Genomic DNA, 27601 nt, shown 5'->3' with positions numbered 1-27601 from the left:
TTTTTTTTTACAGTTACAACCTCTTGACCTTCCCCATTACATGCTCTGTCAGGAAAGAATGCTGGACCTCAACATCAGTTTCAATTTCCTGTAAATGAGCTGTGACGAATTGAACAGTTCCAGGCAAGAGAAAAGGAAAAATGCACAGTTACCTCTCACCTCTGTGTTTTTCACATCCAGAAGAGGGAGCCAGCTCTGTTTCTATGCTCCTGTCTCTCTTATTTGACTTTGATTACGGTACCATTGCACTGCTATTGCTCTATGATGTATCAGTATCAGCAGAAGCCATGGCTAATTGACGGAGAGGTGTGATAGACCTCTAAAAAAAGTGATGACAAGACGAGTGTTAGTCAGGAGAAAGAAAGAGGTTGATGGCTTTAATGACATCTTTTCATGCAGGAACTCTGGACCTGTCAGGGCTGCAGATAACATGCTCTCTACTTATAAAACATGATAAATGAGATGTTTGTGTCATAAAAAAACATCTCATGTATCTGTAGGTTTCTTTTAGAGGATGAGGTTTTGGGGCTTTATGCCGTCCTAAAGCCTTTTTTGTGGTATTGATCATAGTCCGCTGCAGACAATGATAAATATTCAGTTTGAATTAAATGAGAAAAAGAAGTACAAGACAAAAATCCAGCAGAGGAGAAATCCTATTCTAGTTTAGGTCGGGCATAAATCCTCCCTTAAAACCATCTGCTACACTTCTGTTGAGAGGTTTGTCATCTTCCAATGCCAGTCTGTCAGTGTAGCTGGTGGCCACAGTATTAAACTCCTGCCTGTGTGTTTTGTGTGTGTGTGTGTGTGTGTGTGTGTCTGTGTGTCTGTGTGTGTGTGTGTGTGTGTGTGTGTGTGTGTGTGTGTGTGTGTCTGTGTATGTGTCTCTGTTTGTGTCTCTGTGTGTGTCTCTGTGTGTGTGTTTGTGTCTCTGTGTGTGTGTTTGTGTCTCTGTGTGTGTGTTTGTGTCTCAGTGTGTGTTTGTGTCTCTGTGTGTGTCTCTGTGTGTGTGTGTGTTTGTGTCTCTGTGTCTGTGTGTGTGTGTGTGTCTCTGTGTCTCTGTGTGTGTGTGTTTGTGTCTCTGTTTGTGTCTCTGTGTGTGTCTCCGTGTGTGTCTCTGTGTGTGTGTGTGTTTGTGTCTCTGTGTGTGTTTGTGTCTCTGTGTGTGTGTTTGTGTCTCTGTGTGTGTGTTTGTGTCTCAGTGTGTGTGTTTGTATCTGTGTGTGTGTGTGTGTGTGTGTGTGTGTGTGTGTGTTTGTGTCTCTGTGTGTGTTTGTCTCTGTGTCTCTGTGTGTGTGTTTGTGTGTGTGTCTGTGTGTGTGTGTGTGTGTGTGTGTGTGTGTGTGTCTCTGTGTCTCTGTGTGTGTGTTTGTGTGTGTGTGTCTGTGTGTGTGTGTGTGTGTGTGTGTGTTTGTGTCTCTGTGTGTGTGTGTCTCTGTGTGTGTTTGTGTGTGTGTGTCTCTGTGTGTGTGTGTGTCTCTGTGTGTGTTTGTGTCTCTGTTTGTGTCTCTGTGTGTGTCTCTGTGTGTGTTTGTGTGTGTGTGTTTGTATCTGTGTGTGTGTGTGTGTTTCTGTTTGTGTCTGTGTGTGTGTGTTTGTGTGTGTGTGTGTGTGTGTGTATATGTGTGTGTGTTTGTATGTGTGTGTGTGTGTGTGTGTGTGTGTGTGTGTGTGTCTGTGTGTCTGTGTGTGTGTGTGTGTGTGTGTGTGTGTGTCTGTGTGTGTGTCTGTGTGTGTGTGTGTGTGTGTGTATATGTGTGTGTGTTTGTATGTGTGTGTGTGTGTGTGTGTGTGTGTGTGTGTGTGTGTCTGTGTGTCTGTGTGTGTGTGTGTGTGTGTGTGTGTGTGTGTGTGTGTGTGTGTGTGTGTGTCTGTGTGTGTGTGTGTGTGTGTGTGTGTGTGTGTGTGTGTGTGTGTGTGTGTGTGTGTGTTTGTATTTTTCACATGGTTCTGTTTGTTTCCCCTCATGGCTTTTTCCGTCAGCAGTGAGCTGTGTCCTTTTTTTAAATCCCCTTGACACTCGAGTATTAGGATGTGCTTTGATTTGTGAAGACTGGCATCTCATTTTTAGAACCGTCTGGTGTGAACATTTTTTCATATCAAAGTTAATGATGTAGCTTCACTTGTCTAGTGTGTCGTCCCACCAGAGTTTCGAACAGAAGGAAGTATACCTGTAAATAAACTAAACACTGCCTGTTTACCTGCCATGTGATCAATGGTGCAAATATTGAAAAATGTACCTGAGTATGGATTGAAAGTGTGAGGATATCTTATGTACAAGACATGGCTCACTGGGAGAGTCGATCTTGTCTCAATCAGAAGGTTGGTGATGGAGTGCCCTTGGGCAAAACATTGAACCCCAAATTGCCTCTTGAGTGACTTAACCAGTTGCATGAATGTGATAAGTTGATGCTGCTGGGCACTTAACATTATATCCTCTGCCATCAGTGTATGGGTGAATATGACGTGTAGTGTAAAAGCACCTTGAGCAGTAAGGGTCCTGTTGTTCAAAATGTATCATCCTGATAGAAATGATCTGGTTTTATTCATTCATTATTTTCTACCAAGGATCAGGGAATCCAGTTTATCCTTTATCACGGTTCAAGGAAAAACTGGATAGGATCAAAGTTATCCAGAGACAGACTTTTAAGGATTACCAAAGTCTTCATACTACACATTTTGTCCACAGGAGTTTGCTGTTGATGGGTTTTGGTGAAGTATTTTAAGAGGACAAAATCCTTAATTTGTTACAACCCTTGTGTGCACATCAACTTCTTTGTCATCATATATTGATCATATATATATCATATATTGATATTGATCACCCATCAATATCATCTACCTTATAAAACTGTTGTGTTGTTTGACCAAACAGTCTGAATCCAACCCTCTGCTCGGTTCAGGATGATCCTGACTTTATCTAATCCCCATCCTACTCTGAAGTTTTGAACAACATACATTTATTTTTATTTTAGAACTATTTTTTTTTTAATTTCATGCTTTCCATCACAGAGTCATACTTAATGTTTTTACCAACCAAAATAATACCATAACCTTTAACTCAGTTTACACTTTTCAAGAGTGAAATCAGAATCACATGAGATATTTACATTTATATCCCAAGACATGACAGAGAAAACACATGTGTAGTTAGATCGACACTGATGCAACAACAGATCCTCACATGTTTGTATCATCGTTTTCCTAAAAGACGTAACCTGTCCATGAGCTCTGGTAAAAAACTGGGCCACACTTTAAGCTTAATGACTACGCAGGAAGGTCAAAAGGTGTTTACGAATGAAGAGGGATAAGATTTTTTTAATCTAACAACCAAAAGCTGAACATGAATCACTCAGTTGATCAAAATCACCATGATGGATGTTTAAATTGTTCTCTGGAAAACAGTGTTTTGAAAAGTGTTTTCTGAAAAGTAAACAAGTTGTGGAGTACATAATATAAAGTTTAAAAAAATAGAAGATCCATCACTGGATGTTATGACCTCCATGTAACATGTGGGACTTAATATTATAACTATGTTATTTTCATTCATCCTCTGGGACCACATGCATCCAATGAAGTGTTAATGTACATACACAAAATGCTTTATGGATACATGACACAATATAGGTCACACACAGACACACACACACACACATGTTAAGGGTTTCAAATGAACATTGAAACATACAGCCGTACATTCAGATGTGTGACCTTGCGTGAGTAAACAAAAGACCACATGCAAGTGCCTGGAGTCTGGCCTGCACCTGTTGAGTTTTGTTGAATGAGATGTTGGAGTCAAACTTTCGGCTGCACACATTCACACATACACACAGACACACACACACACACACACACATCCATGATCACCCCCCGAGATCATGAGACTTTTTTTTAAGTCTCAGCTTAACTAAATAAACAGATGTCCTGAAGCCAGATTTGGGTGTCCAGCTCTAGCAGTGACCACTATAGTCTAGAATGATCCTCTCAGTGCCCTGTAATATATTTAAGTATCTCCTAAGTGTCACCACATTATGTGTTTAGGGAACTGATGTGAGGGGATCCAGCATAAGTGGCTGTTAAAAGTGGGTGAGGTGTTAAACGTTCAGTTTTATGTACCTACACTAAGCTTCCACTTAGTTCCCAGATAACATCCAGCAGTTAAATATTTAACAAACATCACAGTGATACTACACTTGGACAACATGAGATTACCCTGGCTTAGACTTTACCCTTAGTTTTGTCAGAGGCTGGAGTTAACAGGCTGAAGTTAATCTAGGAGGAGGTCATGCTTACTGCATATTACTCTCGCTTTTTTGTTTTGTTTTATTATTTAACTATTTAAGACTTTGGAGCTTATTTAAATGGACTTGAACTTGTATAGTGCTTTTTCTAGTCTTCTGACTACTCATACTTTTACACTGCATGTCATACCTACACATTCACACACTGATGGTAGAGGCTGCTACGTAAAGTGGCCATCAGAAGTAACTAATCCTATTTATACATATTCACACTCTGCCGATGAAGCGGCAGGACCAACTTTGGGTTAAGTGTGTTGCCCAAGGACACATCTGACATGTGGCTACAGGAGCTGGAGATCTAACCCTCAACCTTCTGGTTGAGCGACCACAGACTCTCCCACTGATCCCCAATATTTGTGTTTGTTTCTTAATATTATGGCTGTTTGAAGAGCACTTGCCTGCATTTTGTGGTGGACATAGACTGTGCACTTTTAATGAAACTGTGTTGAATTAGTAGAGATGCACCGATCCACGTTTTCAGTTCCGATCCGATTCCAATACATATGTACTGATACCGATATTGATACTGGTATTTTTATTATCATAACTAATGTTGTTATTGTTGCTGGTATTATGTGCAAAGCTACATAAAGCTGTATTAAACCCAGCATTGCATTGCATTGTCGTGGCTTCACATACAAACAGGAAGCAGCAACAGCTGTCAGGTTTTTCAAATTAAATGTTTTAAACTGAAGTGTGAGAGTTTTACAGTTGATCAAATAGAAGAAGCATCTTGTCTGAACGTCGTCATGGAGATGATTTGTGGACACTTTCTTACAGTTCAGTCTGAATCTTTACAAAGCTAGACTGTGCGAGTTGAGATTGTTTAAAGTGTCCAACAATCTTTCTTGACCAGTGACGTGGATCGGCTCCGTCAGTCCGATATCCCAAAACGTAAATTACGTCAATAACGTACCTGATGCCCATATGAGATGGGATTGGCCCCATCTCTGTGAATTTGCTTTTCAATTGTATATTTTACATATCCTGACATATTTCCATGTGCACACATGTTAGAATACATCATGAGATTAAAAGTGGATCCTCTGCTTCTTATCCACATGACATTTCCTGAAGTAAATCCACATCACTGTCATATTATTGAATTCAAATCAAGACAGTAAGGTCTGGATAAAAAGAGCTAAAATGTTGAATTTCAAATTGTGTTTGACAGTCATATGTTGCTTGACTTCATTTGTCTCTTCATTTGCCAGTTAAACTTCCTCTTGGAAAGAGTGTCGATGTAGACCTATATGCACACACACACACACACACACACACACACACACACACACACACACACACACACACACACACACACACACACACACACACACACACACACACACACACACACACACACACACACATTCAGTTCTACAGCAGCAGTGAAAACAGGGAGTTTGGAGCGGACTTATCGTGTTTCCTCTCAGGGAAGTTGTCCTGGCTGATGTCAGTGCGGCCTTGGCACAGAGAAATGTCTGATAGTGGGGCTTAGCTGCAGGGATTTTCCTTTCCCTACATCAGATCTCTACAGTTGTGCTACAAGAGACTCCTACGCACACCAGCATGGAAACAGAGTGATATCTTCTTTACTCTCCTCATCATTTTTATGAGGCATGCATTCATAAAACTTCTCAACAGAAAAAGTGTTTTAGGATTCATGCAGCAAGACATCATTGTACGTCTCAGCTAGCTGACTCGATCCTCTCTCTGTTTGCCATCATCACTGTTATTAATCATTTTAATCTGTATTCATCATAATTCATCTTGTTTCTTCACATCAATCTCACAGCTTCATTTAATTAAAGTAACCAATGACGTTTTGAGATGTTGACATGCAGCTGACTAGTTCTTCCTTACCCATAATTCTTTTATGTCTGGACTCTCTACAGCTTGGCTGGTCAGGGCTTCTGTTGAATATTCATGGCTGCCCCAACAGTTGACGTCAAGGGCATGTCTGCTCTGCAACCAGCTCAGAAAGTATTCATGGTGCTGCAGGCATCAACTCTCTCAGTGACTAGAAGAGACTTAAGAGCTGGACAGGCGGGGCATCGTCTCGCCTATGAGACACTGCCCGGTAGTGATTTACTAAAAACAAGGGAACTACAGAACAATAACTTATAAGAAACAACTGAGTATTCATCCTGTTTGATTTTAGGAAATGTGGGTTTGAAGGTTCCACACCTACTGTGTTTTAATTTGAAAGCAACAATGTGTAACAACAAAAGAAGAATTTGCCGCACTAAAGTAAAACTTTTTTTTTTGGTATGATGTCATCATAGCTCATATGGACCATTGTCTATAAAAGTCGTGAACACAAATATCTTAATATCAGCAAATGAACTGTTCTGAGTTAAAAACAAAACAAATGCCTGGCAGTCATCTTAAAACCTCCGAAACATTTTGCCATGGGCAATGTTTCACACAGTTAGCTCAGGTAGTGTGTAATGAACCGTCTTTGTCAGACACCCTTGACGGATAGCAAGCTTTATAGAATCCCTCTAACAAGTGTGTTAGCATTAAAATAATGACATTTCCAATATTTTTGAATGTCCTGTTGTTGTTCTCCTCGTATGTGAGTTAAAAGCACATCTTGTCGGTACTACATGTTTGAAAACGGTACAACCGTCATCATTTAAATGATCGATAGTATTATAAAGTTTCAACCGACATAGAAAAAGACAGAAAAGTGTTTTAATTGCTGACAACATATTTGTGCAGTTTAGACATTGGCCGGAAGTTTCCAGTTTTGGTTATTAAAAACATTAAATTACTTGATACATGGTGCCCAGGACTTCTATTTTTATTGTTATGGCATTGAAACAGGTATCTGTGTGATGAGATTTTTTACAGAGTTGGATACAAATGTAATTAAGATCATGCCAACCCTATCTAGGTATTAGTAACTTAAGATAAATGCTATTTGACAGCGTTGTCTTAAAGCAGAATCTTGCACTAGATGACTGCGCTGTTGTTGGTAAAGTGTCTCACTTACAGAGAATGTTAATTATTATCTAACAGCCACACAGGATTATGGCAGAGACTCTGAACTCCTGTTTAGACAAAGTGATCAGCAAAGAATGGAAAGTTTTAAGCATCCTTAAAATATTCTTTTCACCTTTTTCTAACCAGGAAGTCCCCTTGATATTATATTCTGAGATACGCCTTAAAAACAAGTATTAACTGAAGTCACTTAGAACCTGCAGCGTGGCTATTTTTACCTGCAAGCTGCTTTTATTTCACTGAACCCTTTGACAAAATTGAAAGTGGATATATCAAACACACTGTTTAATGTAATTCAGTCTGACGTTTTTTCAGCCAATTACATCCAAGAGAATTGAATTTGTGACATTTGTCTGACAGTAAGAGGAGTGTACTTTGGAGCTTGCCGTCCATCACAGTCTAATCCAGCCCCAAGTGTTCACAGAGAGCCTTACGCTGCTGCTCCGCTCGGCTCTCCTTGCTGCTGTGCTTCTGCTTGGCAAGCATCACGCTCTGAGTGTGTGTGTGTATGTGTGTGTGTGTGCGTCTGCTGATCCAGTCTATGTATCTTTAAGAGGAGGGGCCTGACATTTCTATTAGTATTTCTGAGCCAGGCTATGGGAGGGTATGGAAGAGACAGGGAGAGGGGGGAGGGAGGGGGGGAGTTGGGCTGTGGAATGAAGTTTGAAGCTGTGGAGGGTTCACACACAGCTGAGAGAGCAGACAGACAGACAGGGGACAGCACAGGCTCCCTCACATACACACATCCAGACACTCCGACACAGAGGGAAAGAAGCTGACCTAGAAGAGAGAAGAGGAGACATCAAGAAGGAGGAGGAGAAGAAGAAGAGGCTGAGAGTGCCGGTATGGCAATGTACGAGCCCGCTTACCTGCCTCCCAATGCCGAGGAGCAGGACTTCATCCAGGCTTATGAAAACGTCAGAGAGATGTACAAAGGTAGGAGTCTGCACTCACATTACAAGTGATGACAGCTACGGTGCAGCGGCACGCTGATGGAGGAGGTGTTCTCTGCATGTGTGTTTGTAAGGGGAGGATCTTATTCGTCCGTCTAGTGTTGTGTTTTTTTTGTTTTTTATTGACCATGCACAGGTGCCAACACGTGATTGTTCACATATGCACCTCGCCATGCCTTTGATCATTTTGGATTCTGAAAGCAAGTGGCAGCCAAAGCATGCTGCATATTCTTGACTGCTGAGTGTTTTATTGATTGGAGCACATGTTCGCTGTCACTCCTCCACGCTGCCTCTCTGACTGTGAGCCCGCTGGATTTACAGACGCGCTCAGCTTTGATATGTGACCGTACAGCAACAAACCTGCTCCGCTGGCCTCCGACCTCGGCACAAGACAGTGTGATGAGGGTTTAGTTTTTAAATCTGAGCGCTCTTGCTGATTGTTATCCTCCATCCAGTCACAACAGAGGACATTAAACAGGTGCTGCTGAGCAACAGTGAAATTTCATTAATACACGGGCGGGGAGCTCGTGCTTTTCTCCTCAAATCTTTATCTCATTTTTATCCCCCTTCATCCTGTCGGTGTGCAGCGCAGCATGCCTAGGCTGGATTATCTTACATACTTTACTTTTTTTGGAAATCTTCACGCGGTGAAGAAAAGAATCAGAGAGAGACGGATGAGTTTTTTCCGACAGGTGTAAGCAAATCCAGGTCCGTATAGCCGGGGGGGGGGGGGGGCAATCTGTCCGAACTTTGTATGCACTTTTTCTCTGCCCTTTTTTTTTTTTGTCAGAGGATGTCAGCAGCATCTTCCAGGGGCTTTCATTTCAAAGTTTGGTTTTTGGTTTCATTCCTGCCTATATTGCATCAATGTTACTAATTTTCTACTTTTCCATCCATTAGATTCCCCCCCCCAACCCCCCCCCCCCTGAGTTTTATCACTTCCGTTCCATGAGATCATCAGGAAGAGGGAAAGAGCTCTCTTCTATAAATATTGCCCCAAATCTTTTTTTCTCTCTCTCTCCCTCTTGTTGTGATAATGCAGTGGCTGGACTTGTGCTGAATCACTGTCACTCGTTTTGGGTGCATCAGCATCTTTGTATGTCATTCTTTGCCTGCTTTGCCTATTTTGTCATTTCTTTTCTTAGACTGTACGCTGCAACGTTATTACACCACTAGAACATTGATTTCTAGACGGCAGTTTAATAAATGTAAACAAACAGCTCCGATGCCAAATAGGCAGCCACGTCTGGGTCGTTGGGTTGTGTTTGGTTTGAAAGTCACAGGACAAAGGGTAGATTGCACAGAAAGCAGGAGGAAGGTGCTGGTATCATCTGTAAATACAGCTCTATAGGTTTTAGGATTCTTTGGCAGCGGGAGAATGTAAAGAGTGAAGGGGCTGATAGGAAAGAACAACACTGCTAGAAGTGCATGTGATTTTATTGTTTGTGCGTGCATGCATTCTTTGTGTTTGTGGTTCTTTTTTCTGCACCGGGAGGTAACGTGAAGCAGAGGCCCTGTGGCAGGTGTTTATGTTCCAGGCATTTCTCTGTGTTCCGTCCTTTGACATCGCCTGTGCTTGTCTGAAGTCCTGCGCTCCTTATTAAGGCACACTGATGAACCAGCCAATAAGAGAGCTGACTGAGTTTGTTTTCTTAAATCTCGTAACTCATTTTAAAAACTTTTTTTTTTTTTTTTAAATGCATTTTTTCTCACATACTGCAGAATCACACTGAGTCGTGACACTAAACCTCAGCCACATTTCTGTAGAAAATGGGACTGTGTAGGACGACTCGTCAACCTGTGATTCCTGTCCTTGCTGTTGGTGCTGAAGGACTCTATAGATCATAATAGACTATGGAAAGTGCACATCTATTGACTGTGTGTGGAGATGAACCCACTGATGCCTTACAGTCGAAAATGTTTGGTTCATAAACACTCTCAAGGCCCAGCAGTGTAGATAGTTCTTCACCAGATACTCATCTTTGTCCCTGCATCATGTATCCACTAAATACCTGTCCTTGTCAGTTTTCTACAGAGACTACCTGGTTTTATGTTAAAACGTAGACCTTGGTGGATCACTCCATTTTTCTCCAGATGCACAGATGTATTTTTGCTTCCAGAAATATGAACGCAACCTACATACTGGATCATAACAAGTTAGTTTGGATATATCCTGCAGTGTGATAAACCCTCTGTAATCCCAAAACCTTTGGAAGGCTTCAGCCTTGGCAGCCATCATATCAACTTGTACAGTTTCTGTACTATTATTTGATGTTATGTAAAAACTTTACTGGTTGATGGACGCTGTCTCGTGGTATCATCGCTTGCTGCCATGCAAAGAAATAATTTGCCTGTGAAATTGCTGAGGCCTTCGAGATACAGCTCACAGCTTCCAGGTGTGGATGTTTGCCTATCAGGGCGCTGTCAGCGTTCTAACGTCTAGAAAAGTTGTCCCCTCATTGGCATATTGGCTGTGTGTACTTCCCTGAAGAGATGAGCTTTTGAACTGTAGCCAAAAAGTATGTCCTTATTCAACCACCAGTGATCTGTCACTCTGTGTTTATGTCTTTTGAGAAGCAATACATGTTTCAAGGGTATTTCACTGGAGTTCATAGAGCAGCAGCAGTATTAGACATGGGGCGGTGGTTAGTTAGCTGCTTGGTCAGCCCCTTCTGACTGAAATATCTCAACAACTACTGAATAGAATTGATGATTCATCCCCTGATGTTTTACAAAGCTCCGTTATCAGAACCAAGTATAGATTTTTTTTTTTTTAAAGTTTTTGATTACTTACTTTTGACCAAAAGACCTCAACCATTTGTGAAATGACATTCCGATCAGGCTCAAGTAGAAAACTGTATATCCTATTCTTATATTACAACATACTGACACAGTGAACTAACCGGGTGTTCAAGGTCATATTGTGCTTGCTAATAAGCTTTGTTAATTGTGAGCATGTTAGCATTCTAGCATTGGAGATATATTTGATATTTTCAAGTGTACGATTTATAATGTAGTAAAAATTGGAACATTCAATTCATGTAGGATTGGACGCCAGGAATATTTTCCAAATGGCTTCAAATACAATGAGTCAATCAGCCAGTTGGCTCTTTCTAATGTTCCTCACTGCTGTCTCATTGCCTCCATCTAAACTGTAGCCGGCTGGTTGGTAAAGGCCTGGCTGTCTTCCCACTGTCCTCTAATGCAATTTATTCTAACAGCTGATGCCTATGTCACTGGGCTGCCTGAGTGGGGGATTGCCCTGTTCATGTCAGGTGGACTGCTGACGTTGCACAGACATTGATGGCATCCATATTTCTCCGCTATGTGTGTGTCCTACAAGGCCCTGTCCTATGCCCTGCAGGGCTTAAAATAACCCCTAAATATAGCCTTGGCCATGTTCTGCCAGCCAATTAAATAGTTATTTTTGGCAAGCTTGATTGTCTGCTAAGGGTTATTAAAATTCCAGTTTCTTCTTGGCTGAAAAACATCAAACATTTGTCAATTATAAAGCCAAGGCTGGCTTTGATGTGCAGAGAAGGAACTGCTGTGTCTGACAAGAATAGAAACCAGGATGAACAATCTTTATTTTTGCAGTGTTAGTTATATAACTGCATATATAATTTTGTTAGGCTTCCATCATCACCTTTTTTTTTGCCAAATATAAACATACGGTGCAGCTATCTTTATGAATGACTGTGAGGATTATATTTACAGTAGGTGACATTTTTAGAGGCGAGATGTGGCGTGGGAAGTGATTTGTCACCAAGAGTTGTGAATGAATGAACCATTTAAAACGCTGAGAGGCAACACTGTATTTGCAGACCTGATGTGTCTGTTTTAAAGCTGCTGACTGCTGGTTGTGTTTTTCCCATCAGACAAGGGACAGATCCTGACTCCAAAGCCAGAGAGTTCCTTTCATTTCTGTCCTACTGCTAAAACTAATAATATCAATTAGAGAACTTATGTTAGCTTTCTGAGACTAGCTTGACAGATTGTGGATGGCCTTTTCTTTCTTCTCTTGCCATCTTTTCCCTTGAATTTCCGAGTCTTAAGCTGGTTGCCTGCGACAGGCTCAGAAGTGTTACTGACTGTAATAAAGAGTTCAGAGAGAACAACTGGTGAGGACACACTGTTATTATGTACAGCACAGAAATGTTAATTGTGTCTTACAAAAAACTGACTTAATCAAATTTTTATTCCAGTGCAGAGTCCAACACAAAACGACATTTCTTTCAACACTCATTTTACTCTGTTGTGGATGGATTACATTTGGGTTTTCACCCTGATAATGCAGTGTTTCCTGAAGACATGACAAAGTTATCTCTGCCTCTTTTATGGTGTATTTGCATATCAACTAACGGTCAACTAATACCCATGCTTAAGCTAGTATACAGCCATGCTAGCAGCTCTGTATGGCTCTACTTAAACACAGTGGATCTTCAAGCTAACGTTGAGCTATTGTTGGTTTGTCATAATGACAGTGCTAATATGCTAACATGCTGTCAGGTTTAAAGTTAGGATGTTCACCTCCTAAGTTTAGACTGATAGCTAACACTCACTTATTAGCACATAACAAAGAATAGGTAATGCTAATTTCAGATACTGATGTATAGAAGATTTTATGAACAGTTTGGTCTCAATATATGACCTGTTTGAGATATTCTTTATTATCCAGGGCTATTTTAGTAGTGATCAACTCACTGAGAGTTTTTCTACCACAAAGTGTCCCCTAATTTCTGTGTGTGTGTGTGTGTGTGTGTGTGTGTGTGTGTGTGTGTGTGTGTGTGTCTGTGGTACATATGGTAGTATGCTCTTTGTGTGTGTGTAGGGAGGCTTGGGAGAGTGGTTAGTTTTAGGTTAAGGAATGTGGCAACGATGTCATATGCTTTAGCTCTTAATCATATTTTGTAATGACTACTTGTGTAGTGTTTCTTTGTATTGTTTGTGTGTCTATACCTGCCCAGGGACTGCAGATGGAATCTAGCTTATCAGCTTAATCTGGTGCAATGCATCTCCTCTTATTAATGTATTATTGTGTATTATTACTATTATTATTACATAATGTATTATGTTGTACATCAGCAGTTCTTAACTGGTTGAGCCGAAGGACCCACAAACTTCTCCTTGAAAAATCGCAAATTGTGCAGTTTGGACATCAGATGGGACAAAGCGTGATAGAACAAAGAAACTGAATGAAACAAACATTTCATTTTTCTTCCAGACACATCTTCGCGACCCACTGAAAACAGCTCCACGACCCACTTTTGTGTCCCAACCCACCAGTTGAGAACCACTGTTGTACTTAGTCCCTGACGAACTAAACTATAGAGCTGACATAATTTTAAGGAAAGGTAAAAATTGAAAACATTATTTTTGTTTCTTCCAGTGAAATGAGTGAAACTATGTCAGTTTATGTTCCTTTGACTCTGCAGCAGACTGTGGCTGGATCCCACTCTGCTACTACTACAAACACAAAGTGTTGAATTCATATTGAGGTCAGCCATACACAGACGTCAGTGCCAGGTGAAACGCTCATGGAAAGTAGGCCGTTGGTAAAATAAAATCTCTGGATTTGGCAAAGTGTAGGTCTTTACAGTTGTGTGACATTTTAGGACATTTCCCTTTCTGTACAGTGCAGCCAAACGGTGGCCTTTCAGAGCTCAGGCGACCAGTTAGCCCGCTTTGCAAACCAAATAGGAAAATCTCTGTAATGGAACGTTTCTGTTACTGTATTTCTGTTAGAACTGAAACAAACACATGCAGGGTGTGTCTCTGCGTGTGTGTGTGTGTGTGTGTGTGTGTGTGTGTGTGTGTGTGTGTGTGTGTGTGTGTGTGTGTGTGTGTGTGTGTGTGTGTGTGTGTGTGTGTGTGTGTGTGTGTGTGTGTGTGTGTGTGTGTGTGTGGGGTAAAAATGCTAAGATTAGTCTCTTTTGACATTTGAGCTTTGCTCTGAGAGTTTTCATTTTTTGTTTCTGGTCAGTGTAATGTTCCTCTTTTTTTTTCTCTGGGTTATTTTATTTCTCATGTGTGTCAGCATCCTGCTGCCTGGAATGGATCAGCACAGACACACAGCTCAGGTCAGAGGTTACTCTGGGGCAGGGCTCGATAAGCGTGACTTTGTTTGGATTCCTTTCGAGCCTTTTATGGGGTGGGGGAAAGAGAGAGACACTCCGGAGGGATGCTCCTCCAATCTGTTCAGCTTTCCTGTCAAACGCTCGACAATATTGCAGAACAGAAGCGGCTGCTATTTCACGCCTGAATCTCTGGTGTTTTATGTCTGTTTATGTGTGTGTGTGTGTGTGTGAGAGAAAAACCCACGGTGGAGAACATGAAGGAATGTTTACTGGAGACCATTTGAAGTTTAAAACTGAGGTGTGAAAGTTATAAACACCTACTGAAACACATAAAAGCAGATACTGTATATAGAGGCATTTTACCATAAACCATATTTACTTTGAAAAAAGATTCATGTGTGTTTGTTTGGATCCTGCACATTGCAAAGTTAAATTTAGAGTGATGTCTTATTTGTGTTTCATCTTTGTCATCCCAGAAAAAAAAAAGAACATTCATCCCTTAATGGAGATTTTCTTATTCGTCTCAAAGACACTTCTGAAAAAAAAAACTAGGTTCATTCCCACAGTGAGCCCATGTGTGAGCCCTGAGTAGAATCTCTTATATTTCTTACACTTGTCTCATTCCAAGTTTTTAGCTGACAGGAAAACGAGACTATTGTAAGCTCTCACATTTGTCTCAATGTGAAGGTTCAGTCTCGCAGTTCAAGTTCTTTGAATCATCTTGTCTCATTCCTAGAGCTCAGCTGCTTTTTGGACAGAGATGATTCAAACAAAAATATCTGCTTCCAGCTCCCCGTCAGTGTACATGTTGCTCTTTTTCTGTCTTTTCTTTTTTTCTTTAATTTCTTAAAAATGTTAAATTATAAATTAAGCGTCTTTCAAGGTTTTGGACGGTTGATCGAGACAATGACTTGACTATGTTGCCGTGAGCTCTGAAACAGCTTCAAACTTAAAATGGGGCTTCATTGTGTCTCTGTTAATTGTCTGTAATTAATAAAGGCAGTGTGGAGTTGAAGAAAAATGATTATGTGCCAACCTTTCTTTTTCTTCTGTTTTCTGTTTTTTTCAGTATCGCACCTCTGCTGGGGTTAAATGTTCCCTCCGTCTTTTCTTTTGTGGTTTGTGAATTAATAGTTGTGCAGTAGAAATTGTTTTTCAGAACTGGAGATGTGAATACAAATGAAAAAAATCGGACCCCACTTAGGTACACCTTCACATGTAACCTTTACAAGCTCATATGATGCCAATGTATTAATAACTCATACGCATACAGCTTAACAACATTAAACGGTCAAAGTTGTGCCCCTGCATGTCTGCATGACATTGCTGAGTCAGATGGATGTGTATCTGCTGTCTCACTGTGTAATGTCACTCAGCTGTCCTGTAGATGAAGATATCTGCATCCTCCACTGCTGACTGAATTCAATCTGACATCTTGTTTGCTCTTTAACTGCAAAAAAAAGAGTTTCATAATTAGCAGGTTGAGTGGCAGCTGCTGGTTCCTGATTCTTAATGCTTCAGATTGGAGAACCACGTCTCTCACTTTTGCAGCTCAGTGAGCCTCTGAGCTCCTCTTTCACACAAACCAGGTGCCCTGTGGTATTTAAGCATGGAGAGTTTCTCCCTGACTTTTTTACAAGGGCTGAAACACATGGCTTTGTGGCTTGAGAGGAAAAAAAAAATATGAGAGTGGAAAACACATTTGTGTGGAAAATGTTGAAGTTCTAACACCTGGGCTGTGTCTTACACAAAGACTCTGTGTGCCTCCCCCTGCTTTGTGTTGCCGGGCAGGGCTCAGATGCTTTATTAAGACCACTTTGAGTCTGGGATTGTAGCTCCAAGGCTCCAATGAGCTATGAAAAAGGTAATGAGGAAGACAAGTAAACTTCCTGACTGTTTACTGCAGGTTAACACACACACACACACACACACACACACACACACACACACACACACACTCTCGCATGCACGCATACCATTGTAGCAACATCCTACTGTAGATGGAAAGGTCTTTAAAGAAGGCAGAGGAGTCACAACCTCTAAAGCTCTGAGAACACTCCCTCCCCCTCGTTTCCCAACACTCCCCTCCAGAATGATTTTTAAGAATGGACTGAAATGCCTGACCGTGTGTGTGTGTGTGTGTGTGTGTGTGTGTGTGTGTGTGTGTGTGTGTGTGTGTTTGAACACAATTGTGCAAGTGTGTGAGAAAAAGGATGAAGTGAAAAGTATATGTTCCAACTATTTTATATCGCTGTTGTCCATAGGTGTCATTATTTTATTGACCTTGCAGAGTCACAGAATAATGTTCACAGAAAGAGTTAATCATTTGTTGTATTTAGTTTCTCAGGGCGCACAACGACTGTTGCAGGTGTGATGTCTAAATTTATCCGCTGGAATGCTCTGAGTCGAGTCAGATGTTACGAAAACGCACAATGACAGGTGTTCTGGCCTTTCCAGGGACCGGCCCTGTAGGGAGTCAGGGATTGAAAAGGAGTGCTGCTTGATCTTAAACAAAAGCTGTTTTGCCAACTTCTCCTTCACTCAGAAGTTTTCAAATTGAGCATGATAGAATTTTCCTTCTGTTTCCTTATTTTGGAAAATTTCAAAGTAGAACAACATGAGGCCTTAAAGGAAGAATGTGTGACACTTTACACATAAATATAGAAGAAATCAAGTATATCAAATGTGAACGTGTCTCTGAGTCATGACTGTCAACAATGAGTGAAAAGCGTGAATGCTGCTGGCTGTGTTGTTGTCAGAGCCGTGTTTACATGGACAGGTCAGCCGACTCCTTTCCTTGAGTAAAAAAGCTGTTGTAGGCAAGGACTAGTGAAAAGAAAAATAACATACTCACTGCTTATTTGAGTGTCACGTAAGTGCTGATAGATGTCGCTGTGTAAATTTATGAGCAATGTGAAACTACGAGCTAACTAAAGTGTGCTAACATCAGCCTGCTTACAAAACAATACAGGCCACAGGCAATTGCAGCTCGAGCAAAGGACAATCACTTGTGCTTGACTCCTTCGTGCTAACGTGAGTGGAAGAGGGGGTTGGAGGTGTGTCACTGGAGGAGAGCCGAGGATGCAGTATGGCGGAGGTGTTGCCAAACAGCGGTTTGTTTTGGTTTTCATGCTGGTGCTTAAAGGCTACTTCTACTGGATCCAAACGTCGCACAATCTTCATTTACATCCACACTGCTACTGTAAACACCAACCAATCATTATAGACAGTTTGAGAGGAAGCAGGCAAATGAGGACAACATTATGAGACGCCTGACAGTGTAGGAGCTGTTTAACATACTCTAATTGAAGTACCATCTGTTCCACTGTGGCTTCAATTCATATGTGCATCTGTGTCAGTTGTAAAGCAGCACTCTGTTGAAGGAAGGCAAATACTTTTTGATACACTACTGTAGTCGTTTTTTGTCCAGATTCCAGAGCAAGTGGAAACATTTCCGCTTCACTGCCAGTGGGACTTAAAAAAGGACTTTGGGGGTTTACATTTGAAGCGAGTGAGAATGGAAATACCCCTCTGCGCATGATTGGACACTCTGTAATGCATATTACCAGGTAATGATGAGTGTGAGTGTGCATGTGTGAGAGGGTCGGCCTATTTCTTAGTCAGCCCCGTCATTTCCTGATGCCGAAAGGGAAAAGCGTTTATTGCTGGTCATTGGTATTCAGGGCAACTGTTGCCGGCCGGTGTGACAGTCACCACAAGGGCCAGAAATGTCACAGCAGGTCACCCCGCACAGCTGACATGGGAGGGGGGATGGAGAATCTGCCCCACGTGTGAAGACACACACAAGCAAATACACCATGAAGTTACACACACTCCCGTGGGGACGACAAGCATCCCACAAGGAACAACTTGTTACATTCTGCTCTGTTAGCGGATCACTTAATCTCTTTGGGTCTGACGTACCAAACACGGAGGGGTTGAGCTTGTTAGCAGCTCCAAATACCTTCTTACAGACATATTCTCTTTCGGCTTTGACAGGCGATGCACACCCTAAATGGTGTGGCTGGCTCCAGGGTTTTTCACCAAAAAGGGTTGCAAGAACTGCAGTTACATAAGGGCATGATTTGTTGCGTAGATTAGGCAGCTTCTGTTAAACTAAACTGGGACTAATCTTGTGTTCGTGTGTCTGTTGACCGCCGGGGTCTCTGAAGGGTGTGCCTCCTCTCCCCTCCAACCACAGGTCAAACAACAACCCTGGAAAAAAAAAAACTGCCTGCTGTTTGTTTTCTTATCTAAAAGTCCAAATCACTGCTAATTTTGTTCTTCCTGTTCTACTCTGCACTGTGACAATCGGTGGTGTCAGGAAATACAGCATGGCTGATCTCCAGTTGCTCTCCAGCAACCTTTTGTCTGCTCATAGTTTAAAATGGTCATTTGTGTGTAGTGAACCCACTGTGTAATATTTCACCTTCCTCTCATGGAGCTGTTACAGCTGTTATCACAGTGAAGACAGGGGACAGACTCATGATGGGTCACAGAAGCATGGAGGCTTACATTTGAGGGAGGAATGCTATGACCTCTGCTATACATCACTCATGTTTGGGCTTTACTTTCATACCATGAATTCACAGCTGAAGGCCGAGGTGATGATCTTGAATATGACATGACAGAGTTTTAACTCCCTCAGTTGACCTGGACAGTGTACAGTATTTAAAGTTGTGTAAGTGCAATGTTGCATACAGCTAAAATGCTACTACCATTGTTTTTTGTATCTTAGTTACATTACATTTAGGCAAATGGAAGTCCTAAAGTTTACTGAATGCTCTACAGAAAAGGAAAAGGAAGCGAGAAATATATGAAACAGAGACAGAATAATGTTAAGCTAACATCCTTACTCATGCGTTTAGAAGTCATTATCCAGCTCCTGTATAGCTACATTGGATTGTCTCTTTTATGAAAAGATAAACTCAGAACAAATATGTGACAAGATATCATCAGTGGAGGCGTTTGTTAGAGATGCAGCAATTGTCCGGGCTGATACTGATACCTTTGTGATTGGATTTATTTAAATTGTGTAAGTGGTCCCTTCTTAACGTGTTGCAGGAACTAGTGGTACATACGGTATGATGCTGATTTGTCTCAGTCACAGTGTAAGACTTCTACAACTGTGGACACTTGTTTTCACGTTTGACCATGAAAACAAGTCAGTGTTTGTCCAACTAGGGGACTTCTTCTGTCCAACAAACAACACTAGCTTGTTAGCCTTAAAATGATGCAAAACAACAGATTTACATCAGCTACTCATATACTGTAGGTAACGCATTGTTTGCCAATGGGCCGATGTCTGTAAACAGGCAGGATATCGATTTATGTTCCACCGATTCATCTATGCATCCCTAGCATTTGAAGCTAACAGCCTTACCTTCAGAATTGTTTTTTTCTATTCATTGATTCAAAAGCAAAATGCTGAAGTTTCCATAATAATAATAAGAGCATTGGTTGTTTAATGTCAAATTACTTTAAGACACAAATGCAGTGAGACTCGTATAGAAGTGGATCCCAACATACAGTAAAGGATGGTGTCCCACACTTTCTCTGGAAGTAAAAGCATACACAAAAAGTCTCTTAAATCTTCATCCAATCATGTCTAGTTTTTGGCCTCATGATACATTCAAGTCATTTGCCGTCTGACCCAGGAGAGAATATGTTTCTGTGGCTTCTTGTTGCCTAGCTGCCTGACTTCCTGTTGTCCTTCTTCAAAATTGAATAAAAAAAGAAATTCAATCAATGGCTTCTTTCAGATTTTGTACATTTTTTTTGACTGCATGGATCAAATGTTATTATACAGGAGTCTAGACTAAGAATCAGAAAGCTGTTTTGTTCTAAATATTTTAGAATATTATATAAGAGCCAGTGTTTTAATAGATACGGACACATCGGTGTCAACTTTAGGATTTAAGAATCGATGTAAATCTGTCAGACATGTAGGAGTCCCAGGCAGATCCAGCACCAATCCTTGGAGCTGAGCATAGCCGTTAGTAGCCAGAGCGGCGCCTGCTGCAGAAAGTCCCGTCACGCATAGCAGAGACAGAAAAAGATGATGAGGCACTCAGAGACTGTGGGAGAGACGGATGACAGGAAGCAGAGACACAGAGGCAAATAAGAGATTAAAAGCAGAACTTCAGGAGAAGGAAGAAGATTTGTTTGAAAGAGAGGACGGGTGTCAGACTTTCTTTCTCTTAGCATTGATCTGGTATGTGGTTGATTTCATGCTCAGGGTTAGTTTAGGATGAAGCAACATGTGTAAGGTGAGAGGGGAGCCCTGCTTTCACTCTGGGTCTCAGGTTTTACAGTAAGTTGTTCTTCCAAAAGTGTTTCTGCCAATTCAACGACATGATGCTTAAATCCACACTTTTCAAAGATGTATGGTTACATTAGGGACAGCCCGCTTTTTACACAGCTACTAACTTAAGAAATCAGTGATTTTTACACAACATCTTATCGGAAATTATTTGATCGATTTTTCTAAAGTTAATTACCAGCTGTTCATTCTTTAGCCTTCTTGGATTTAACTAAGCTAGCCTTTATAACTCTGATTAAACTGATGCTGAAGTGAGACAAGGTGAACAGTTCACGAGTCAGTGCAGCACTTGTTTGAGTTTTCTGCCTCGTCATCTCATAGACTGGTGACATTTTCTTTTCCACTCATCATCCTTACAGACACCTCTGTATCCCGTGCCACGTTCCATTACATATTTAGATCAGGTGCCATGTTCAGTATCTCTGCCATAGCGTTCAGTTTTTTGTCTTTCACCATTAAGAAACTAACAAATTATCCAGATTTCTTTCTGAGGATTGATAGTTACAGTTCTTACTACAAAGTCTGTCATTAGAGCTGTGTCCTTAGCAACCCCTTGCTCCTCATAGTAACGGTTTGTTTTTCCTAGCAACCATGGAGGGATAGCAGACCCTTGCCCTGTGTAATTAGCCAAGTGCAATGACAGAGAGAAAGTCCCCTCTCCTGCTATATTCTTTAACTTATCATATATCATATCATATACTTAACTTATCTTATTTTTCACATTTTCTTGAGCCTCTATTGTCTTTAACAAAATAGGCCTAACAATTATTGTCAGCATTGCTGTTTATTTTCTTCTTTATGATATTTATTTGATCCTAAACCTTCTAAAACTGCATGGTGGAACATGGCACCCTGATGATCTTAATAACCGTCAAAAACCCACATTTTTCTTATTCTGTGTCACATAATTAATGAAGACAAATCTACATTTTGAGGAACTGGAATGAAGAAATTCTGACCGGTTTTGTTTGAAAAATTACTGTATTAATTCATCTCTGACAATTAAAGGACTTTGGTTTTCACACATTGATTCTCCTACCAGAAACATTTTGACAGGTTTCACGGTCTGCCTCGCTTTAAGTGTGACATCTTCTCTGTTGTGCCTACAACAGTAGCTAAGCAGCTGTGGGTGTTGCTCCACCAGCAAAAAACCCTGACTGGTTTGACAGGTGATGAGAGCCCATAGCAGTGTTACACTTTTCCACCCTACTGCTGGGTTTGTTTAAAACACACACACACACCCTGCCAGCTCCATGTGCTTTCCCTGAAGGCCCATGGGAGGCATCGCTTGGCAAAGAAACTGTTTCCAGTCTTGTGTGAGCATCCAGCTTCCTTGGCCCCAGAGGGTTCTGTCTCTCCCTGCTGAAGGCACATAGCAGAGGGAATGTGTCCCATTTATTAAGTATGCGTATTACTAAGTGTACACTACATAATTGATGAGTTTCCCTCTCTTAGTATTCCATTACTGTACGCTGACATTTAAAGTGCTCTTATGAGAGAAGCAATTTGAACAAGACTTTTGAAACATTTATTTTTCATATCTTATTCATGATCTATCATGGTAGCACCTTAAGGATCATAATATTTTGTTTGCTGTCAGATCTTCTTTCTTCTCCTCGTGCTGGTTGAGCTCATCTCGACTTTACAGGGTAAGCACAGCCCCTAGTGGATCATTGTCCTCATGACAACACACCTGACAGTGAATGGAGCAGAGAAATGGACTTTTAAGGAAGTCAGTCTTTGACCTGATTTCCAGGAAGGAAGCTGATATCAAAAACTTTCATATTCATAGCAGGTGAGGGGAATTCTCACATCATCTTCAATCAAAGCCTGGATTAGCCTCCTTCTTCAGTAGCTGATGCTTGAGTCTAAATAAAGCTTTAATGACAGCATCTCTCCAGATGATTCTGAGTTCAAGCCTATATGAGTCACAGAGTGTGGGTGGGGGGACCTTCATGGCCCCTGGTTGCTTCTTGTCCACCGCTGAAACATCTTAATCACGCCCTCTGTTTCTGCCTTCTGCAAATAGTGTGTGACTTGGAGCAAAACCTTCCAGGGTCCAACTCAGCGTCATCATTTTATCCGAATATCCAAACGGGAGGATCTGAAAGGGAGTGACCTCACACTACTTAAAAGCCCCCATGGGACCTGGTTTTTAAATCTGCAAGGGTGGAGCATGGGAGGAAACAGGCAGGGGTCATTTGCTCTGACGATGTTGTTTCCCCTCCGTCTCAATTCCCAGAATTCCTTGCCTGACTTGAGTATGCCAGTATGATGGGAACATGAGCTTTGTGTTAAGGTGTTAACAGCTGCATGATGTTAGCCTGCATAATGTTAGGTTATTTTTCTTGAAGCTTTGTTTACATATGGAACACACATTTGAAAATAATTAAATAAATAAATAAATAAAATAAATAAAACCCAACAGAAATTGTTTTTGGGATGCTTTTAATTCAAATTTGATACAAGCTAAAACATGAAATTGCAATCTGTGAATTCCCTGACATGTTTAAAAAAATACTTTGATCTGACTCCATCTAGTCATTCTTTCCCCTCACAGAACACCACATCCCTGTTTGACAGTCAATAATCTGTTGCATTCAGTCCATTGGCTTAACCATTTTATGGCAGGCGAGCACAGAGACTGTCTCTCTCGGTGGCGAGGCAGATCTCCTGCTGACTGCCGCCCGGGGCTCTAAGCCGGTACATTGGGCCGGAGATTTGAGTGGCTGGGTGACCTCAGACAGAAGGAATGTTTTGTCTGGGATCCACAGCAGGGCTACCAGTCTGATGCAGACGGAGCAGAGGGGCAGGGAGCCAGCAGATTTATAAAACGCTCCTAGGTGAAGAGTATCAAATAGAGGGGTTTGTGTAGGTACATTAATACCTCAAAATGTGTTATTACTTTGGCTGTTTTTTTTTTGCCAGTTTTTCTCATTTAATTTTCCCAGAAGCACAAGGCATACAGGCATCAGTAGACACTGATCAGCTGTGGATATTTAACAGCATTATGACAGGCTAAAGTGGCAAGCAAGAATAGGAAGCTTTCTATATGGTAGTTATTTAGCCATATTAAAAAGTTGCTGTGCATGAAAACAATGCAAAACGTTGCCATCGCTGAATGTTTGACTCCATTCTATTTTACAAGATTTCAGCAAATAACCAACAAAATTCAATTCAACAAAGTTCAAACTGTAGAAAAATTAATTACTTTAATGCTCTATTCTGTGTAGTCTTTAAATACTTATACTGTATTTCTGCCTTTCAGAAGCATTTAATGATTTTGTCTGTTTGTGTCTGTCAGCATCATTACTGTCAGTTGAGCTTTTAACTGCACATCTACAGTATATGAAATATATCATATTGCACCAGAATAATGTTTTAAAGAATTTTAAACCTTACTTGTTTACATACATTTTGTTTAAAATCAGTTTTCATCTTTACTGCTTCTTTGTTGTGTTGCAGTTTCTCTAAATCTCCATCAACTGGTTATCAGTGAAATGTCTTAAAACTATGGGCTAGACCACACGTCATGTCACTTGACAAGCTAAATGTACGCGATTAACCTCCAGTGTTGAAAAATGAAACTGAAGTGAAAGTGCAAAGCCCTGCATTTTGTCAGGTGTCCGCTTGACGCTGTCTGTAGAAGCACAGGAAGTCACACACACACCCCATTCAAAACATTTTTACAGCAGAAATGAACATGTTTACAGCCTGGTTAAAAAAAACAAATAGGTCTGACTAGCTCATATCTCTATCGGCACAAACTGTGCGGGGGTACATTTGACAACTCATCCGCCTGAAAGGTAGACTGAGACTGCATATACAGCCACATTGGTCACATTGTCCCTCACTATTCCTTTTACTACATTTTCTGTCTCTCTATATATCTGTCCTATCTACTTCAGGCCAACGAGCCCAGAAAATAATCTGAAAAAGAAAAACAGGGTTACTTATTTTTCTCGATAAATATAGCTCATCATGTCATAAAACTCACTTCACACACAGACTTAGCTCATTCTTTCTGACACTTCTGTAAAAGGTAATGAAGAAAATACCAGGCAGTATTCTAGCAGCAGTAATCTTTCGGCCTTTGACTGTTGGTGAGAGGTTTAGAAGAGATTCCCATAGCAAGCCTTAACAAATAAACCTCAGCCTTTTACAGGCTGTCTGGCTGCTTATAAACTCCTGTGTAGGTTGGCAGGACCCTGCTATGAGTCTGCACTGGACAGAGGCAAATAACTTATCCTGGGTTAGCATGACAAAAGGCCTGCTCCTCATAACTCTCATTCCTCCAGACCCAGTTATGAAATCGTGCTAGTGGAATGAACGATTCATCCCTGTGACCTTGAGCCGCTGAAGAGTTTGTGTTTGACATTGTTATCTGTGTTTGTTGCAGTATGTAATCATGTGAGCATCTGCAGACTTGTGCTTTGTTTAACATCGCAGCAAATATTTGAAACAGTAATAAAGGACAGTGTCGGTTTGCACTAAATCCAATTGTCAAGCACAGCACAAAGTCAAAAACAGATCAGAGATTTTGTTTTTTTTAATATCAACCTTATGTAGAAGTGTTTCAATAAGGTAATTTCATCAAAACCATATCAGGTATTCCTGAAGAATATATATTTACATTTCTCTACATTTTCTTCAGGCTTTTAACATATTGTCATCTGCAACAAAAAAAATAGAATAAATCTAAGTTATCTACATCACACATAGTTACATGTTCTGGTTAACTCAAGAAATCTCTATTACATTTTTTCTAGCCTCCAACTGATTCATTTATGCCTGCAATTAGAGACATTATGCACGATTTATTATCCAGCTGCAGGCGATAAATTAATGTGTGTCTTGTTTGCAAATGTCAGCAGCACAGAAGAATCAGTTAAATACTGAAAAAAACCCACAAGTCATTTCTGCGTAGTGAACACAAATTGCCCATTTCCCAATTTGATTAAAGACTAGTTTCTTCCTTTTAGGAGATAACTTGCTGACTGTGATTTGCATTGTGACTAAAGGGCTCATTAGCTGAGCCCTCCAGCTTGCAAATGGATATGCTTTGGTTTTTCACAGACGTGTACTTTGCAATGCTAAGCTAACTGTTTACTGGTTTGAACCAGGGTCAGTGATGCTGGAAGTCAGTCTCAGTTGGGGGTGCTGAGAGAAGTCTTTCTATATGATGATGTCTATCTGCTGCGCCAATTCATATTTTATTAGAATTTTTAGGATTATTAATACTTGGTATGTCAAAGGACCAATATGTAACTCTGACACCTAGTGTTTAAAATGGGTACTGCAGTCAAAACTCATAACATTGGGGAGAGCTGTCTCCCCCTGCCCCCTGCTCCCTGCTCCCTAGAGTCAACGTGCCTGCTGTTTGCCATGTCGGGGACTCTGAAGCTTCAGTGTTTAACCAGCTCCACATCGACCTTGAAGCCGCTCCGCATTCTGACCTCTCTGTGTTTTTCAAAAGCATCTCCAATATATATATTTTTTGGTTCACCATGATTTCGGACGTGGAGCTTTATTCAAGAAAATGCTGAGGCTTTTTCATCAGGTACAATCATATACTGTATATCTGAACCAGTTGGCTTGCCAGCTTCCATCGCTGCAACACCTGTTGGTTTGCCCTGATAACTGGTCTCATATCTGACAAACCAAAGGGTGTCCAAAACGGCCTTGTGGGGAAGCCTTAAAAACGCTAAACCTTCTCTGGTCTAAACAGACAGACAATAACGGACCGGAATCGATTCTCAGGACTATAGTCAGGGACATGAGGAACAATAATCTATTGAAATTTTCTTGTCACCTGTCCCAGATTTTTCAAAATAACAGATCAAACTTAGTTGTTGTCAGATCATATAGTTAGGTCATTTCATGATTTAATTCAGTAGATATCTTACATAATGGTCATTAAAGAAAAACAATATATCTACATATAAAACATATTACACAGGGGCCATTTCTTCCATGGGAAACCCATTACCTCATTATCTTAAGTGTGTAATTACTTCTCAAGTGTACACTTCCTTTTTGTTCGTAGCCTGTCTGTTTTGAAGGAGGATTATCACGGGAACAATAGCAAGGCATGGGAAGAGAAACATGTGCAGGACTACTGATGTCAGCCAAAGCAAGCAGTCACACACTTCAACACACAGAAATCACACAGCTGGGCTGATGTGTACGTTTACATGCTTGTATGTGTATTTGTGTTGCTGTTGTATAAGTCAGGTAAAAAAAAACAAAAAAACAATCTCAAGTAGTACTCAGAGACAGCTGCCACAGCCACTTTCACAAGCTGTGCAATTTTGAACACACACACACACACACACACACACACACACACACACACACACACACACACACACACACACACACATACATAGACACACAATTGAATTCTCCTTGACTGTGCAGAACAGCAAGACTTCCATTTTCTCTGCTGCCAAAAATGTGCCAGTCATTTCCTCCAGACGTCCTTTATTAAGTACAAGAGGCCATGTGGGAGCTGAAACACAGAGCTTTGCAGCAAGGCCGCCTGCTGTTTGAGCTGATACAGAAGCTAACTGATTATGAGAGGATGGCTTGATTTGCTATTCTTTACTTTGTGAGATTTTGATGTGGTTTGCTTGTATCATTGACTTTCACTGTGGTTAATGCCTCTGGGTACAATCAGTGTTTTAACTATAAGCGTGAGGCTTCAGGCCGTCATTTTTAAAACATAGTTTATTGAGTAGGACTAGCTAAACTGCTCACATCAGGGTTTTTTGCTTGCTAGTCCTACAATATCTGTTAAAACACAAAGAGATTAGAGACTTTACCAAGACATAACAATAGGTATGAACTGAATCACTTTTTTATTACCAGTTCAAGGGGCCTGAAGGCTGACTGAGATTGGACACATACCTGTAGAGATGAAACTGTACACTCCCCTTTCTGCTG

At 40.9% G+C, this 27601-nt stretch overlaps 1 protein-coding gene across 1 annotated transcript in view; it reads left to right on the top strand.

Annotated features, from left to right (window-relative positions):
• Positions 1–27601, top strand: part of plecb (plectin b) — a 139809-nt gene that overhangs the window by 13301 nt on the left and 98907 nt on the right. The window lies entirely within an intron of this gene.

This window comes from Labrus mixtus, chromosome 11 (genome assembly GCF_963584025.1).
Source record: "Labrus mixtus chromosome 11, fLabMix1.1, whole genome shotgun sequence".
Lineage (NCBI taxonomy): Eukaryota > Metazoa > Chordata > Actinopteri > Labriformes > Labridae > Labrus > Labrus mixtus.
Note: the sequence above shows the minus strand (reverse complement) of the source record. Positions and strands in the feature narration are given on the sequence as shown.